This window comes from Macaca mulatta, chromosome 2, assembly GCF_049350105.2.
Source record: "Macaca mulatta isolate MMU2019108-1 chromosome 2, T2T-MMU8v2.0, whole genome shotgun sequence".
Taxonomy (NCBI): Eukaryota; Metazoa; Chordata; class Mammalia; order Primates; family Cercopithecidae; genus Macaca; species Macaca mulatta.
Genome location: NC_133407.1, coordinates 68,542,730 through 68,560,950, shown reverse-complemented (window position 1 = coordinate 68,560,950; position 18,221 = coordinate 68,542,730).

The following is an 18,221-nucleotide window of genomic DNA, read 5'->3' as shown; positions in this document are numbered from 1 at the left end:
ATTTCATATGAGGATATTTCCTTTTTCACCGTAGCCCTCTATGGGCTTCCAAATATCACTTTGCCAATTCCACAAGAACCGTCTTAGAGAAAGGCTTCTTGAGGGGAAAGCTGTAACTTTGTGAGATGATTTCACAGAACACAAAGAAGTTTCTCAGAAAGCTTCTTTCTCTTTGTTATCGGAGGATTTTCCCTTTGCCCCTATAGTCTTCAAAGGGATCCGAAATATCTGTTCTCAGATTCCACAGAAATAAGGCTAGCAAAGAGATCCACGAAATACAGATGTAACTCTGTGAGATGAATTAACAGAACACTAAGCAGTTTCTCAGAAAGCTTCTTTCCAGAATTCATCTGAGGATATTTCCTTTTTCACCTTAGCCCTCTATGGGCTTCCAATTATCACTTTGCCAATTCCACAAGAACTGTCTTAGCGAAAGGCTTCTTGAGGGGAAAGATGTAACTCTGTGAGATGACTTCACAGAACACAAAGAAGTTGCTCAGAAAGCTTCTTTCTCTTTGTTATCTGAGGATATTTCCTTTGGCCCAATAGTCTTCAAAGGGATCCGCAATATCTGTTCTCAGATTCCACAGAAATAAGGCTAGCAAACAGATCCACGAAATACAGATGTAACTCTGTGAGATGAAATAACAGAACACTAAGCAGTTTCTCAGACAGCTTCTTTCCAGATTTCATCTGAGGATATTTCCTTTTTCACCATAGCCCTCTAGGGGCTTCCAAATATCACTTTGCCAATTCCACAAGAACTGTCTTAGCGAAAGGCTTCTTGAGGGGAAAGCTGTAACTTTGTGAGATGATTTCACAGAACACAAAGAAGTTTCTCAGAAAGCTTCTTTCTCTTTGTTATCGGAGAATTTTCCCTTTGCCCCTATAGTCTTCAAAGGGATCCGAAATATCTGTTCTCAGATTCCATAGAAATAAAGCTAGCAAAGAGATCCACGAAATACAGATGTAACTCTGTGAGATGAATTAACAGAACACTAAGCAGTTTCTCAGAAAGCTTCTTTCCAGAATTCATCTGAGGATATTTCCTTTTTCACCATAGCCCTCTATGGGCTTCCAAATATCACTTTGCCAATTCCACAAGAACTGTCTTAGCGAAAGGCTTATTGAGGGGAAAGCTGTAACTCTGTGAGATGATTTCACAGAACACAAAGAAGTTTCTCAGAAAGCTTCTTTCTCTTTGTTTTCGGAGGATATTTCCTTTGGCCCTATAGTCTTCAAAGGGATCCGAAATATCTGTTCTCAGATTCCACAGAAATAAGGCTAGCAAAGAGATCCACGAAATACAGATGTAACTCTGTGAGATGAATTAACACAACACTAAGCAGTTTCTCAGAAAGCTTCTTTCCAGATTTCATCTGAGGATATTTCCTTTTTCACCATAGCCCTCTATGGGCTTCCAAATATCACTTTTCCAATTCCACAAGAACTGTCTTAGCGAAAGGCTTCTTGAGGGGAAAGCTGTAACTCTGTGAGATGATTTCACAGAACACAAAGAAGTTTCTCAGAAAGCTTCTTTCTCTTTGTTACCGGAGGATATTTCCTTTGGCCCTATAGTCTTCAAAGGGATCCGAAATATCTGTTCTCAGATTCCACAGAAATCAGGCTAGCAAAGAGATCCACGAAATACAGATGTAACTCTGTGAGTGGAAGTCAGAGAACACTAAGCGTTTTCTCACAAAGCTTCTTTCCAGATTTCATCTGAGGATATTTCCTTTTTCACCATAGCCTTCTATGGGCTTCCAAATATCACTTTGCCAATTCCACAAGAACTGTCTTAGTGAAAGGCTTCTTGAGGGGAAAGCTGTAACTCTGTGAGATGATTTCACAGAACACAAAGAAGTTTCTCAGAAAGCTTCTTTCTCTTTGTTTTCGGAGGATATTTCCTTTGGCCCCATAGTCTTCAAAGGGATCCGAAATATCTGTTCTCAGATTCCACAAAAATAAGGCTAGCAAAGAGATCCACGAAATACAGATGTAACTCTGTGAGATGAAATAACAGAACACTAAGCAGTTTCTCAGAAAGCTTCTTTCCAGATTTCATCTGAGGATATTTCCTTCTTCACCATAGCCCTCTATGGGCTTCCAAATATCACTTTGCCAATTCCACAACAACTGTCTTAGCGAAAGGATTCTTGAGGGGAAAGCTGTAACTCTGTGAGATGATTTCACAGAACACAAAGAAGTATCTCAGAAAGCTTCTTTCTCTTTTTTATCGTAGGATATTTCCGTTGGCCCTATAGTCTTCAAAGGGATCCGAAATATCTGTTCTCAGATTCCACAGAAATAAGGCTAGCAAAGAGATCCACGAAATACAGATGTAACTCTGTGAGATGAATTAACAGAACACTAAGCAGTTTCTCAGAAAGCTTCTTTCCAGATTTCATCTGAGGATATTTCCTTTTTCACCATAGCCCTCTATGGGCTTCCCAATATCACTTTGCCAATTCCACAAGAACTGTCTTAGCGAAAGGCTTCTTGAGGGGAAAGCTGTAACTCTGTGAGATGATTTCACAGAACACAAAGAAGTTTCTGAGAAAGCTTCTTTCTCTTTGTTAACAGAGGATATTTCCTTTGGCCCTATAGTCTTCAGAGGGATCCGAAATATCTGTTCTCAGATTCCACAGAAATAAAGCTAGCAAAGAGATCCACGAAATACAGATGTAACTCTGTGAGATGAATTAACAGAACACTAAGCAGTTTCTCAGAAAGCTTCTTTCCAGATTTCATCTGAGGATATTTCCTTTTTCACCATAGCCCTCTATGGGCTTCCAAATATCACTTTGCCAATTCCACAAGAACTGTCTTAGCGAAAGGCTTCTTGAGGGGAAAGCTGTAACTCTGTGAGATGATTTCACAGAACACAAAGAAGTTTCTCAGAAAGTTTCTTTCTCTTTGTTTTCGGAGGATATTTCCATAGGCCCTATAGTCTTGAAAGGGATCCGAAATATCTGTTCTCAGATTCCACAGAAATCAGGCTAGCAAAGAGATCCACGAAATACTGATGTAACTCTGTGAGTGGAAGTCAGAGAACACTAAGCGTTTTCTCAGAAAGCTTCTTTCCAGATTTCATCTGAGGATATTTCCTTTTTCACCATAGCCCTCTATGGGCTTCCAAATATCACTTTGCCAATTCCACAAGAACTGTCTTAGCGAAAGGCTTCTTTGGGGGAAAGCTGTAACTCTGTGAGATGATTTCACAGAACACAAAGAAGTTTCTCAGAAAGCTTCTTTCTCTTTGTTATCGGAGGATTTTCCCTTTGCCCCTATAGTCTTGAAAGGGATCCGAAATATCTGTTCTCAGATTCTACAGAAATAAGGCTAGCAAAGAGATCCACGAAATACAGATGTAAGTCTGTGAGATGAATTAACAGAACACTAAGCAGTTTCTCAGAAAGCTATTTTTCCAGATTTCATCTGAGGATATTTCCTTTTTCACCAAAGCCCTCTATGGGCTTCCAAATATCACTTTGCCAATTCCACAAGAACTGTCTTAGCGAAAGACTTCTTGAGGGGAAAGCTGTAACTCTGTGAGATGATTTCACAGAACACAAAGAAGTTTCTCAGAAAGCTTCTTTCTAAGTGTTTTCGGAGGATATTTCCTTTGGTCCTATAGTCTTCAAAGGGATAAGCAATATCTGTTCTCAGATTCCACAGAAATAAGGCTAGCAAAGAGATCCACGAAATACAGATGTAACTCTGTGAGATGAAATAACAGAACACTAAGCAGTTTCTCAGAAAGCTTCTTTCCAGATTTCATCTGAGGATATTTCCTTTTTCACCATAGCCCTCTATGGGCTTCCAAATATCACTTTGCCAATTCCACAAGAACTGTCTTAGCGAAAGGCTTCTTGAGGGGAAAGCTGTAACTCTGTGAGAAGATTTCACAGAACACAAAGAAGTATCTAAGAAAGCTTCTTTCTCTTTGTTATCGGAGGATATTTCCTTTGGCCCTATAGTCTTCAAAGGGATCCGAAATATCTGTTCTCAGATTCCACAGAAATAAGGCTAGCAAAGAGATCCACGAAATACAGATGTAACTCTGTGAGATGAATTAACAGAACACTAAGCAGTTTCTCAGAAAGCTTCTTTCCAGATTTCATCTGAGGATATTTCCGTTTTCACCATAGCCCCCTATGGGCTTCCAATTATCACTTTGCCAATTCCACAAGAACTGTCTTAGCGAAAGGCTTCTTGAGGGGAAAGATGTAACTATGTGAGATGACTTCACAGAACCCAAAGAAGTTGCTCAGAAAGCTTCTTTCTCTTTGTTATCGGGGGATATTTCCTTTGGCCCAATAGTCTTCAAAGGGATCCGCAATATCTGTTCTCAGATTCCACAGAAATAATGCTAGCAAACAGATCCACGAAATACAGATGTAACTCTGTGAGGTGAAATAACAGAACACTAAGCAGTTTCTCAGACAGCTTCTTTCCAGATTTCATCTGAGGATATTTCCTTTTTCACCATAGCCCTCTATGGGCTTCCAAATATCACTTTGCCAATTCCACAAGAACTGTCTTAGCGAAAGGCTTCTTGAGGGGAAAGCTGTAACTTTGTGAGATGATTTCACAGAACACAAAGAAGTTTCTCAGAAAGCTTCTTTCTCTTTGTTATCGGAGGATTTTCCCTTTGCCCCTATAGTCTTCAAAGGGATCCGAAATATCTGTTCTCAGATTCTATAGAAATAAAGCTAGCAAAGAGATCCACGAAATACAGATGTAACTCTGTGAGATGAATTAACAGAACACTAAGCAGTTTCTCAGAAAGCTTCTTTCCAGATTTCATCTGAGGATATTTCCTTTTTCACCGTAGCCCTCTATGGGCTTCCAAATATCACTTTGCCAATTCCACAAGAACTGTCTTAGCGAAAGGCTTCTTGAGGGGAAAGCTGTAACTCTGTGAGATGATTTCACAGAACACAAAGAAGTTTCTGAGAAAGCTTCTTTCTCTTTGTTAACAGAGGATATTTCCTTTGGCCCTATAATCTTCAAAGGGATCCGAAATATCTGTTCTCAGATTCCACAGAAATAAAGCTAGCAAAGAGATCCACGAAATACAGATGCAACTCTGTGAGATGAATTAACAGAACACTAAGCAGTTTCTCAGAAAGCTTCTTTCCAGATTTCATCTGAGGATATTTCCTTTTTCACCATAGCCCCCTATGGGCTTCCAAATATCACTTTGCCAATTCCACAAGAACTGTCTTAGCGAAAGGCTTCTTGAGGGGAAAGATGTAACTCTGTGAGATGATTTCACAGAACACAAAGAAGATTCTCACAAAGCTTCTTTCTCTTTGTTATCTGAGGATATTTCCTTTGCCCCAATAGTCTTCAAAGGGATAAGCAATATCTGTTCTCAGATTCCACAGAAATAAGGCTAGCAAAGAGATCCACGAAATACAGATGTAACTCTGTGAGATGAAATAACAGAACACTAAGCAGTTTCTCAGAAAGCTTCTTTCCAGATTTCATCTGAGGATATTTCCTTTTTCACCATAGCCCTCTATGGGCTTCCAAATATCACTTTGCCAATTCCACAAGAACCGTCTTAGAGAAAGGCTTCTTGAGGGGAAAGCTGTAACTTTGTGAGATGATTTCACAGAACACAAAGAAGTATCTCAGAAAGCTTCTTTCTCTTTGTTATCGGAGGATTTTCCCTTTGCCCCTATAGTCTTCAAAGGGATCCGAAATATCTGTTCTCAGATTCCATAGAAATAAGGCTAGCAAAGAGATCCACGAAATACAGATGTAACTCTGTGAGATGAATTAACAGAACACTAAGCAGTTTCTCAGAAAGCTTCTTTCCAGAATTCATCTGAGGATATTTCCTTTTTCACCATAGCCCTCTATGGGCTTCCAAATATCACTTTGCCAATTCCACAAGAACTGTCTTAGCGAAAGGCTTCTTGAGGGCAAAGCTGTAACTCTGTGAGATGATTTCACAGAACACAAAGAAGTTTCTCAGAAAGCTTCTTTCTCTTTGTTTTCGGAGGATATTTCCTTTGGCCCTATAGTCTTCAAAGGGATCCGAAATATCTGTTCCCAGATTCCACAGTAATAAGGCTAGCAAAGAGATCCACGAAATACAGATGTAACTCTGTGAGTGGAAGTCAGAGAACACTAAGCGGTTTCTCAGAAAGCTTCTTTCCAGATTTCATCTGAGGATATTTCCTTTTTCACCATAGCCCTCTATGGGCTTCCCAATATCACTTTGCCAATTCCACAAGAACTGTCTTAGCGAAAGGCTTCTTGAGGGGAAAGCTGTAACTCTGTGAGATGATTTCACCGAACACAAAGAAGTTTCTCAGAAAGCTTCTTTCTCTTTGTTATCGGAGGATATTTCCTTTGGCCCTATAGTCTTCAAAGGGATCCGAAATATCTGTTCTCAGATTCCACAGAAATAAGGCTAGCAAAGAGATCCACGAAATACAGATGTAACTCTGTGAGATGAATTAACAGAACACTAAGCAGTTTCTCAGAAAGCTTCTTTCCAGATTTCATCTGAGGATATTTCCTTTTTCACCATAGCCCTCTATGGGCTTCCAAATATCACTTTGCCAATTCCACAAGAACTGTATTAGCGAAAGGCTTTTTGAGGGGAAGGCTGTAACTCTGTGAGATGATTTCACAGAACACAAAGAAGTTTCTCAGAAAGCTTCTTTCTCTTTGTTATCGGAGGATATTTCCTTTGGCAATATAGTCTTCAAAGGGATCCGAAATATCTGTTCTCAGATTCCACAGAAATAAGGCTAGCAAACAGATCCACGAAATACAGATGTAACTCTGTGAGATGAAATAACAGAACACTAAGCAGTTTCTCAGAAAGCTTCTTTCCAGATTTCATCTGAGGATATTTCCTTTTTCACCATAGCCCTCTATGGGCTTCCAAATATCACTTTGCCAATTCCACAAGAACTGTCTTAGCGAAAGGCTTCTTGAGGGGAAAGCTGTAACTTTGTGAGATGATTTCACAGAACACAAAGAAGTTTCTCAGAAAGCTTCTTTCTCTTTGTTATCGGAGGATTTTCCCTTTGCCCCTATAGACTTCAAAGGGATCCGAAATATCTGTTCTCAGATTCCACAGAAATAAGGCTAGCAAAGAGATCCACGAAATACAGATGTAACTCTGTGAGATGAATTAACAGAACACTAAGCAGTTTCTCAGAAAGCTTCTTTCCAGATCTCATCTGAGGATATTTCCTTTTTCACCATAGCCCTCTATGGGCTTCCAAATATCACTTTGCCAATTCCACAAGAACTGTCTTAGCGAAAGGCTTCTTGAGGGGAAAGCTGTAACTCTGTGAGATGATTTCACAGAACACAAAGAAGTTTCTGAGAAAGCTTCTTTCTCTTTGTTAACGGAGGATATTTCCTTTGGCCCTATAGTCTTCAAAGGGATCTGAAATATCTGTTCTCAGATTCCACAGAAATAAAGCTAGCAAAGAGATCCACGAAATACAGATGTAACTCTGTGAGATGAATTAACAGAACACTAAGCAGTTTCTCAGAAAGCTTCTTTCCAGATTTCATCTGAGGATATTTCCTTTTTCACCATAGCCCTATATGGGCTTCCAAATATCACTTTGCCAATTCCACAAGAACTGTCTTAGCGAAAGGCTTCTTGAGGGGAAAGCTGTAACTCTGTGAGATGATTTCACAGAACACAAAGAAGTTTCTCAGAAAGCTTCTTTCTCTTTGTTTTCGGAGGATATTTCCTTAGGCCCTATAGTCTTGAAAGGGATCCGAAATATCTGTTCTCAGATTCCACAGAAATCAGGCTAGCAAAGAGATCCACGAAATACTGATGTAACTCTGTGAGTGGAAGTCAGAGAACACTAAGCGTTTCCTCAGAAAGCTTCTTTCCAGATTTCATCTGAGGATATTTCCTTTTTCACCATAGCCCTCTATTTGCTTCCAAATATCACTTTGCCAATTCCACAAGAACTGTCTTAGCGAAAGGCTTCTGGAGGGGAAAGCTGTAACTCTGTGAGATGATTTCACAGAACACAAAGAAGTTTCTCAGAAAGCTTCTTTCTCTTTGTTATCGGAGGATATTTCCTTTGGCCCTATAGTCTTCAAAGGGATCTCAAATATCTGTTCTCAGATTCCACAGAAATAAGGCTAGCAAAAGGATCCACGAAATACAGATGTAACTCTGTGAGATGAATTAACAGAACACTAAGCAGTTTCTCAGAAAGCTATTTTTCCAGATTTCATCTGAGGATATTTCCTTTTTCACCAAAGCCCTCTATGGGCTTCCAAATATCACTTTGCCAATTCCACAAGAACTGTCTTAGCGAAAGGCTTCTTGAGGGGAAAGCTGTAACTCTGTGAGATGATTTCACAGAACACAAAGGAGTTTCTCAGAAAGCTTCTTTCTATGTGTTTTCGGAGGATATTTCCTTTGGCCCTATAGTCTTCAAAGGGATCCGAAATATCTGTTCTCAGATTCCACAGAAATAAGGCTAGCAAAGAGATCCACGAAATACAGATGTAACTCTGTGAGATGAAATAACAGAACACTAAGCAGTTTCTCAGAAAGCTTCTTTCCAGATTTCATCTGAGGATATTTCCTTTTTCACCATAGCCCTCTATGGGCTTCCAAATATCACTTTGCCAATTCCACAAGAACTGTCTTAGCGAAAGGCTTCTTGAGGGGAAAGCTGTAACTCTGTGAGATGATTTCACAGAACACAAAGAAGTATCTCAGAAAGCTTCTTTCTCTTTGTTATCGGAGGATATTTCCCTTGGCCCTATAGTCTTCAAAGGGATCCGAAATATCTGTTCTCAGATTCCACAGAAATAAGGCTAGCAAAGAGATCCACGAAATACAGATGTAACTCTGTGAGATGAATTAACAGAACACTAAGCAGTTTCTCAGAAAGCTTCTTTCGAGATTTCATCTGAGGATATTTCCTTTTTCACCATAGCCCTCTATGGGCTTCCCAATATCACTTTGCCAATTCCACAAGAACTGTCTTAGCGAAAGGCTTCTTGAGGGGAAAGCTGTAACTCTGTGAGATGATTTCACAGAACACAAAGAAGTTTCTCAGAAAGCTTCTTTCTCTTTGTTAACGGAGGATATTTCGTTTGGCCCTATAGTCTTCAAAGGGATCCGAAATATCTGTTCTCAGATTCCACAGAAATAAAGCTAGCAAAGAGATCCACGAAATACAGATGTAACTCTGTGAGATGAATTAACAGAACAGTAAGCAGTTTCTCAGAAAGCTTCTTTCCAGATTTCATCTGAGGATATTTCCTATTTCACCTTAGCCCTCTATGGGCTTCCAATTATCACTTTGCCAATTCCACAAGAACTGTCTTAGCGAAAGGCTTCTTGAGGGGAAAGATGTAACTCTGTGAGGTGACTTCACAGAACACAAAGAAGTTGCTCAGAAAGCTTCTTTCTCTTTGTTATCGGAGGATATTTCCTTTGGCCCAATAGTCTTCAAAGGGATCCGCAATATCTGTTCTCAGATTCCACAGAAATAAGGCTAGCAAACAGATCCACGAAATACAGATGTAACTCTGTGAGATGAAATAACAGAACACTAAGCAGTTTCTCAGACAGCTTCTTTCCAGATTTCATCTGAGGATATTTCCTTTTTCACCATAGCCCTCTAGGGGCTTCCAAATATCACTTTGCCAATTCCACAAGAACTGTCTTAGCGAAAGGCTTCTTGAGGGGAAAGCTGTAACTTTGTGAGATGATTTCACAGAACACAAAGAAGTTTCTCAGAAAGCTTGTTTCTCTTTGTTATCGGAGAATTTTCCCATTGCCCCTATAGTCTTCAAAGGGATCCGAAATATCTGTTCTCAGATTCCATAGAAATAAAGCTAGCAAAGAGATCCACGAAATACAGATGTAACTCTGTGAGATGAATTAACAGAACACTAAGCAGTTTCTCAGAAAGCTTCTTTCCAGAATTCATCTGAGGATATTTCCTTTTTCACCATAGCCCTCTATGGGCTTCCAAATATCACTTTGCCAATTCCACAAGAACTGTCTTAGCGAAAGGCTTATTGAGGGGAAAGCTGTAACTCTGTGAGATGATTTCACAGAACACAAAGAAGTTTCTCAGAAAGCTTCTTTCTCTTTGTTTTCGGAGGATATTTCCTTTGGCCCTATAGTCTTCAAAGGGATCCGAAATATCTGTTCTCAGATTCCACAGAAATAAGGCTAGCAAAGAGATCCACGAAATACAGATGTAACTCTGTGAGATGAATTAACACAAAACTAAGCAGTTTCTCAGAAAGCTTCTTTCCAGATTTCATCTGAGGATATTTCCTTTTTCACCATAGCCCTCTATGGGCTTCCAAATATCACTTTTCCAATTCCACAAGAACTGTCTTAGCGAAAGGCTTCTTGAGGGGAAAGCTGTAACTCTGTGAGATGATTTCACAGAACACAAAGAAGTTTCTCAGAAAGTTTCTTTCTCTTTGTTACCGGAGGATATTTCCTTTGGCCCTATAGTCTTCAAAGGGATCCGAAATATCTGTTCTCAGATTCCACAGAAATCAGGCTAGCAAAGAGATCCACGAAATACAGATGTAACTCTGTGAGTGGAAGTCAGAGAACACTAAGCGTTTTCTCAGAAAGCTTCTTTCCAGATTTCATCTGAGGATATTTCCTTTTTCACCATAGCCTTCTATGGGCTTCCAAATATCACTTTGCCAATTCCACAAGAACTGTCTTAGTGAAAGGCTTCTTGAGGGGAAAGCTGTAACTCTGTGAGATGATTTCACAGAACACAAAGAAGTTTCTCAGAAAGCTTCTTTCTCTTTGTTTTCGGAGGATATTTCCTATGGCCCCATAGTCTTCAAAGGGATCCGAAATATCTGTTCTCAGATTCCACAAAAATAAGGCTAGCAAAGAGATCCACGAAATACAGATGTAACTCTGTGAGATGAAATAACAGAACACTAAGCAGTTTCTCAGAAAGCTTCTTTCCAGATTTCATCTGAGGATATTTCCTTCTTCACCATAGCCCTCTATGGGCTTCCAAATATCACTTTGCCAATTCCACAACAACTGTCTTAGCGAAAGGATTCTTGAGGGGAAAGCTGTAACTCTGTGAGATGATTTCACAGAACACAAAGAAGTATCTCAGAAAGCTTCTTTCTCTTTTTTATCGGAGGATATTTCCGTTGGCCCTATAGTCTTCAAAGGGATCCGAAATATCTGTTCTCAGATTCCACAGAAATAAGGCTAGCAAAGAGATCCACGAAATACTGATGTAACTCTGTGAGTGGAAGTCAGAGAACACTAAGCGTTTTCTCAGAAAGCTTCTTTCCAGATTTCATCTGAGGATATTTCCTTTTTCACCATAGCCCTCTATGGGCTTCCAAATATCACTTTGCCAATTACACAAGAACTGTCTTAGCGAAAGGCTTCTTGAGGGGAAAGCTGTAACTCTGTGAGATGATTTCACAGAACACAAAGAAGTTTCTCAGAAAGCTTCTTTCTCTTTGTTATCGGAGGATATTTCCTTTGGCCCTATAGTCTTCAAAGGGATCTCAAATATCTGTTCTCAGATTCCACAGAAATAAGGCTAGCAAAGAGATCCACGAAATACAGATGTAACTCTGTGAGATGAATTAACACAACACTAAGCCGTTTCTCAGAAACCTATTTTTCCAGATTTCATCTGAGGATATTTCCTTTTTCACCAAAGCCCTCTATGGGCTTCCAAATATCACTTTGCCAATTCCACAAGAACTGTCTTAGCGAAAGGCTTCTTGAGGGGAAAGCTGTAACTCTGTGAGATGATTTCACAGAACACAAGGAGTTTCTCAGAAAGCTTCTTTCTCTGTGTTTTCGGAGGATATTTCCTTTGGCCCTATAGTCTTCAAAGGGATCCGAAATATCTGTTCTCAGATTCCACAGAAATAAGGCTAGCAAAGAGATCCACGAAATACAGATGTAACTCTGTGAGATGAAATAACAGAACACTAAGCAGTTTCTCAGAAAGCTTCTTTCCAGATTTCATCTGAGGATATTTCCTTTTTCACCATAGCCCTCTATGGGCTTCCAAATATCACTTTGCCAATTCCACAAGAACTGTCTTAGCGAAAGGCTTCTTGAGGGGAAAGCTGTAACTCTGTGAGATGATTTCACAGAACACAAAGAAGTATCTCAGAAAGCTTCTTTCTCTTTGTTATCGGAGTATATTTCCTTTGGCCCTATAGTCTTCAAAGGGATCCGAAATATCTGTTCTCAGATTCCACAGAAATAAGGCTAGCAAAGAGATCCACGAAATACAGATGTAACTCTGTGAGATGAATTAACAGAACACTAAGCAGTTTCTCAGAAAGCTTCTTTCCAGATTTCATCTGAGGATATTTCCTTTTTCACCATAGCCCTCTATGGGCTTCCAATTATCACTTTGCCAATTCCACAAGAACTGTCTTAGCGAAAGGCTTCTTGAGGGGAAAGATGTAACTCTGTGAGATGACTTCACAGAACACAAAGAAGTTGCTCAGAAAGCTTCTTTCTCTTTGTTATCGGAGGATATTTCCTTTGTCCCAATAGTCTTCAAAGGGATCCGCAATATCTGTTCTCAGATTCCACAGAAATAAGGCTAGCAAACAGATCCACGAAATACAGATGTAACTCTGTGGGATGAAATAACAGAACACTAAGCAGTTTCTCAGACAGCTTCTTTCCAGATTTCATCTGAGGATATTTCCTTTTTCACCATAGCCCTCTAGGGGCTTCCAAATATCACTTTGCCAATTCCACAAGAACTGTCTTAGCGAAAGGCTTCTTGAGGGGAAAGCTGTAACTTTGTGAGATGATTTCACAGAACACAAAGAAGTTTCTCAGAAAGCTTCTTTCTCTTTGTTATCGGAGGATTTTCCCTTTGCCCCTATAGTCTTCAAAGGGATCCGAAATATCTGTTCTCAGATTCCATAGAAATAAAGCTAGCAAAGAGATCCACGAAATACAGATGTAACTCTGTGAGATGAATTAACAGAACACTAAGCAGTTTCTCAGAAAGCTTCTTTCCAGAATTCATCTGAGGATATTTCCTTTTTCACCATAGCCCTCTATGGGCTTCCAAATATCACTTTGCCAATTCCACAAGAACTGTCTTAGCGAAAGGCTTCTTGAGGGGAAAGCTGTAACTCTGTGAGATGATTTCACAGAACACAAAGAAGTTTCTCAGAAAGCTTCTTTCTCTTTGTTTTCGGAGGATATTTCCTTTGGCCCTATAGTCTTCAAAGGGATCCGAAATATCTGTTCTCAGATTCCACAGAAATAAGGCTAGCAAAGAGATCCACGAAATACAGATGTAACTCTGTGAGATGAATTAACACAACACTAAGCCGTTTCTCAGAAAGCTTCTTTCCAGATTACATCTGAGGATATTTCCTTTTTCACCATAGCCCTCTATGGGCTTCCAAATATCACTTTTCCAATTCCACAAGAACTGTCTTAGCGAAAGGCTTCTTGAGTGGAAAGCTGTAACTCTGTGAGATGATTTCACAGAACACAAAGAAGTTTCTCAGAAAGCTTCTTTCTCTTTGTTACCGGAGGATATTTCCTTTGGCCCTATAGTCTTCAAAGGGATCCGAAATATCTGTTCTCAGATTCCACAGAAATCAGGCTAGCAAAGAGATCCACGAAATACAGATGTAACTCTGTGAGTGGAAGTCAGAGAACACTAAGCGTTTTCTCAGAAAGCTTCTTTCCAGATTTCATCTGAGGATATTTCCTTTTTCACCATAGCCCTCTATGGGCTTCCAATTATCACTTTGCCAATTCCACAAGAACTGTCTTAGCGAAAGGCTTCTTGAGGGGAAAGCTGTAACTCTGTGAGATGATTTCACAGAACACAAAGAAGTTTCTCAGAAAGCTTCTTTCTCTTTGTTTTCGGAGGATATTTCCTTTGGCCCTATAGTCTTCAAAGGGATCCGAAATATCTGTTCTCAGATTCCACAGAAATCAGGCTAGCAAAGAGATCCACGAAATACAGATGTAACTCTGTGAGATGAAATAACAGAACACTAAGCAGTTTCTCAGAAAGCTTCTTTCCAGATTTCATCTGAGGATATTTCCTTCTTCACCATAGCCCTCTATGGGCTTCCAAATATCACTTTGCCAATTCCACAACAACTGTCTTAGCGAAAGGCTTCTTGAGGGGAAAGCTGTAACTCTGTGAGATGATTTCACAGAACACAAAGAAGTATCTCAGAAAGCTTCTTTCTCTTTTTTATCGGAGGATATTTCCTTTGGCCCTATAGTCTTCAAAGGGATCCGAAATATCTGTTCTCAGATTCCACAGAAATAAGGCTAGCAAAGAGATCCACGAAATACAGATGTAACTCTGTGAGATGAATTAACAGAACACTAAGCAGTTTCTCAGAAAGCTTCTTTCCAGATTTCATCTGAGGATATTTCCTTTTTCACCATAGCCCTCTATGGGCTTACAAATATCACTTTGCCAATTCCACAAGAACTGTCTTAGCGAAAGGCTTATTGAGGGGAAAGCTGTAACTCTGTGAGATGATTTCACAGAACACAAAGAAGTTTCTCAGAAAGCTTCTTTCTCTTTGTTTTCGGAGGATATTTCCTTTGGCCCTATAGTCTTCAAAGTGATCCGAAATATCTGTTCTCAGATTCCACAGAAATAAGGCTAGCAAAGAGATCCACGAAATACAGATGTAACTCTGTGAGATGAATTAACACAACACTAAGCAGTTTCTCAGAAAGCTTCTTTCCAGATTTCATCTGAGGATATTACCTTCTTCACCATAGCCCTCTATGGGCTTCCAAATATCACTTTGCCAATTCCACAAGAACTGTCTTAGCGAAAGGCTTCTTGAGGGGAAAGCTGTAACTCTGTGAGATGATTTCACAGAACACAAAGAAGTTTCTCAGAAAGCTTCTTTCTCTTTGTTACCGGAGGATATTTCCTTTGGCCCTATAGTCTTCAAAGGGATCCGAAATATCTGTTCTCAGATTCCACAGAAATCAGGCTAGCAAAGAGATCCACGAAATACAGATGTAACTCTATGAGTGGAAGTCAGAGAACACTAAGCGTTTTCTCAGAAAGCTTCTTTCCAGATTTCATCTGAGGATATTTCCTTTTTCACCATAGCCCTCTATGGGCTTCCAAATATCACTTTGCCAATTCCACAAGAACTGTCTTAGCGAAAGGCTTCTTGAGGGGAAAGCTGTAACTCTGTGAGATGATTTCACAGAACACAAAGAAGTTTCTCAGAAAGCTTCTTTCTCTTTGTTTTCGGAGGATATTTACCTTGGCCCTATAGTCTTCAAAGGGATCCGAAATATCTGTTCTCAGATTCCACAGAAATCAGGCTAGCAAAGAGATCCACGAAATACAGATGTAACTCTGTGAGATGAAATAACAGAACACTAAGCAGTTTCTCAGAAAGCTTCTTTCCAGATTTCATCTGAGGATATTTCCTTCTTCACCATAGCCCTCTATGGGCTTCCAAATATCACTTTGCCAATTCCACAACAACTGTCTTAGCGAAAGGCTTCTTGAGGGGAAAGCTGTAACTCTGTGAGATGATTTCACAGAACACAAAGAAGTATCTCAGAAAGCTTCTTTCTTTTTTTTATCGGAGGATATTTCCTTTGGCCCTATAGTCTTCAAAGGGATCCGAAATATCTGTTCTCAGATTCCACAGAAATAAGGCTAGCAAAGAGATCCACGAAATACAGATGTACCTCTGTGAGATGAATTAACAGAACACTAAGCAGTTTCTCAGAAAGCTTCTTTCGAGATTTCATCTGAGGATATTTCCTTTTTCACCATAGCCCTCTATGGGCTTCCAAATATCACTTTGCCAATTCCAGAAGAACTGTCTTAGCGAAAGGCTTCTTGAGGGGAAAGCTGTAACTCTGTGAGATGATTTAACAGAACACAAAGAAGTTTCTGAGAAAGCTTCTTTCTCTTTGTTAACGGAGGATATTTCCTTTGGCCCTATAGTCTTCAAAGGGATCCGAAATATCTGTTGTCAGATTCCACAGAAATAAAGCTAGCAAAGAGATCCACGAAATACAGATGTAACGCTGTGAGATGAATTAACAGAACACTAAGCAGTTTCTCAGAAAGCTTCTTTCCAGATTTCATCTGAGGATATTTCCTTTTTCACCATAGCCCTCTATGGGCTTCCAAATATCACTTTGCCAATTCCACAAGAACTGTCTTAGCGAAAGGCTTCTTGAGGGGAAAGATGTAACTCTGTGAGATGATTTCACAGAACACAAAGAAGTTTCTCAGAAATCTTCTTTCTCTTTGTTATCGGAGGATATTTCCTTTGGCCCAATAGTCTTCAAAAGGATCCGAAATATCTGTTCCCAGATTCCACAGAAATCAGGCTGGCAAACAGATCCACGAAATACAGATGTAACTCTGTGAGATGAAATAACAGAACACTAAGCAGTTTCTCAGAAAGCTTCTTTCCAGATTTCATCTGAGGATATTTCCTTTTTCACCAAAGCCCTCTATGGGCTTCCAAATATCACTTTGCCAATTCCACAAGAACTGTCTTAGAGAAAGGCTTCTTGAGGGGAAAGCTGTAACTTTGTGAGGTGATTTCACAGAACACAAAGAAGTTTCTCAGAAAGCTTCTTTCTCTTTGTTATCGGAGGATTTTCCCTTTGCCCCTATAGTCTTCAAAGGGATCCGAAATATCTGTTCTCAGATTCTACAGAAATAAGGCTAGCAAAGAGATCCTCGAAATACAGATGTAACTCTGAGAGATGAATTAACAGAACACTAAGCAGTTTCTCAGAAAGCTATATCCAGATTTCATCTGAGGATATTTCCATTTTCACCATAGCCCTCTATGAGCTTCCAAATATCACTTTGCCAATTCCACAAGAACTGTCTTAGCGAAAGGCTTCTTGAGGGGAGAGCTGTAACTCTGTGAGATGATTTCACAGAACACAAAGAAGTTTCTCAGAAAGCTTCTTTCTCTTTGTTATCGGAGGATTTTCCCTTTGCCCCTATAGTCTTCAAAGGGATCCGAAATATCTGTTCTCAGATTCTACAGAAATAAGGCTAGCAAAGAGATCCACGAAATACAGATGTAACGCTGTGAGATGAATTAACAGAACACTAAGCAGTTTCTCAGAAAGCTATTTTTCCAGATTTCATCTGAGAATATTTCCTTTTTCACCAAAGCCCTCTATGGGCTTCCAAATATCACTTTGCCAATTCCACAAGAACTGTCTTAGCGAAAGGCTTCTTGAGGGGAAAGCTGTAACTCTGTGAGATGATTTCATAGAACACAAAGAAGTTTCTCAGAAAGCTTCTTTCTCTGTGTTTTTGGAGGATATTTCCTTTGGCCCTATAGTCTTCAAAGGGATCCGAAATATCTGTTCTCAGATTCCACAGAAATAAGGCTAGCAAAGAGATCCACGAAATACATATGTAACTCTGTGAGATGAAATAACAGAACACTAAGCAGTTTCTCAGAAAGCTTCTTTCCAGATTTCATCTGAGGATATTTCCTTTTTCACCATAGCCCTCTATGGGCTTCCAAATATCACTTTGCCAATTCCACAAGAACTGTCTTAGCGAAAGGCTTCTTGAGGCGAAAGTTGTAACTCTGTGAGATGATTTCACAGAACACAAAGAAGTTTCTCAGAAAGCTTCTTTCTCTTTGTTATCGGAGGATATTTCCTTTGGCCCTATAGTCTTCAAAGGGATCCGAAATATCTGTTCTCAGATTCCACAGAAATAAGGCTAGCAAAGAGATCCACGAAATACAGATGTAACTCTGTGAGATGAATTAACAGAACACTAAGCAGTTTCTCAGAAAGCTTCTTTCCAGATTTCATCTGAGGATATTTCCTTTTTCACCATAGCCCTCTATGGGCTTCCCAATATCACTTTGCCAATTCCACAAGAACTGTCTTAGCGAAAGGCTTCTTGAGGGGAAAGCTGTAACTCTGTGAGATGATTTCACAGAACACAAAGAAGTTTCTGAGAAAGCTTCTTTCTCTTTGTTAACGGAGGATATTTCCTTTGGCCCCATAGTCTTCAAAGGGATCCGAAATATCTGTTCTCAGATTCCACAGAAATAAAGCTAGCAAAGAGATCCACGAAATACAGATGTAACTCTGTGAGATGAATTAACAGAACACTAAGCAGTTTCTCAGAAAGCTTCTTTCCAGATTTCATCTGAGTATATTTCCTTTTTCACCATAGCCTTCT